General features: G+C 33.0%; 1 protein-coding gene across 1 annotated transcript in view; it reads left to right on the top strand.

The window, feature by feature from the left end:
• LOC106870912 (orexin receptor type 2) overlaps positions 1–1,576 on the top strand; it is a 355,794-nt gene that overhangs the window by 338,088 nt on the left and 16,130 nt on the right. The gene's annotated exons all lie outside the window — the stretch shown is intronic.

Here is a 1,576-nt window from a genome sequence, read left to right as displayed (position 1 = left end):
ATATATATATATGTATGTATGTATGTATATGCATATATTTACGTGTGTGTATGTCTGTTTGTCCCCCATCTCACCATCGCTTGACAACCGATGCTAATGTACTTATGTTCCTGTAACTTTGGCAAAAAGGACCGATAGAATAAGTAGGAGGCTTACAAAGAATGTTTTGGGGAAGATTTCTCTGACTAACACACTTTAAAGTGGTGCTCCAATATGGCCGCAGTCAAATGACTGAAATAATAAATAATATAATATACATGTATATACGTGCGTGTGTTCATTTTTGTAATTATATTTGTCTCTCCACTCTACTGCTTGACATCTGGTGTATGTTTCCTTATGCAATTCAACGTTTCCGAATAGTATGTAGACGAAAGAAATTCCGGCTTTAAAATTATAGATACTGAGGTCGATTTATTCGAATAAAACCATCAAGCTGTGCCCCAAATTTTCTACATTACAATGAAAGATACATGTATATCATTACTGATAAAACATTGAGAGTTACTAGGGTGGATGTATATAGTTACAAAAGTATGAAAGAGTGTGTGTTATGAAAATCTAATTTTCTAGTTCAATTTTGAAATTGCAATCTGAAATAATTGGAAAACTTGATTTGGACAATTTGTATTTCGCAAATTTCATTTATGTGCGTTCACTCTTTTGACTTTTCAGTAACCTTACATCGAACACAGCTTGATTAATGTTAAATTTACTTATATAAAATTTCATTTTTATGAAATCTTTTATAAAAACACTGAAATTCAAAATAATAATATCCACAGATAAAATGTTCTTTGCTTTCCATAATGTCAGGCTCGATCTCAATGAATGATAAAATGGACAGGTTTTTGATATAAAATCCTCCAGTTGACCTGTATCCTCTGAATGGAATTCGAGAGGCTTAATCGTCACAGGAGACAGCCGATATATATACATTTAAATTACATATTGTTTTAAAAGAGCAATGTGAACATCACCTGTGCATTTTCGAATTATCTACGATGTGACTGAATTGTAATTACAGGGTGAAATTTGTTGCAAAATCAATTTCCTCGTTTACTAGGTGAAATAAGGCGGTAGACGATGTCCATACGAAAACAAGGAATGTGTATACTTCTACATACATTTTGATATATCTATATCGTTACTCCACATTATGCCGTAAGAGGTATGGGGCTGATTTCCAAGTTTCTCTGACATACATATTTTTACCTGGTCATGATACGGGTCGATTAGAGTATTAATTTTTAATTCTTTTGCCATCTGGATTCGAGCATCATGAAATAGAATGTTTTACTCCAGAACATAACGCATCTCTCGGTCCATGAATCTCACGTACAATCTTACGATTATGATTCCAACATCCTAACCTCTAAGCCAAGCTCCTCCACACATCTAAACATATATGCATATGCATATATATATATATATATATATATATATATATGTAGCATTTGGAAGTCCTAGATTAGCGTATATAATTGGAGTAGATGAAACAGGGACAACTGACGAAGGGGTATACTCTTTATGTTGCATGTCCCGTTTGTCTGTTTTTTTTTTTCGTTGTTCGAAA

The sequence above is a fragment of the Octopus bimaculoides genome, chromosome 8, assembly GCF_001194135.2.
Source record: "Octopus bimaculoides isolate UCB-OBI-ISO-001 chromosome 8, ASM119413v2, whole genome shotgun sequence".
Classification (NCBI taxonomy): Eukaryota; Metazoa; Mollusca; class Cephalopoda; order Octopoda; family Octopodidae; genus Octopus; species Octopus bimaculoides.
The sequence above is the reverse complement of the archived record's forward strand: the minus strand, read 5'-3'. Positions and strand labels throughout refer to the sequence as shown.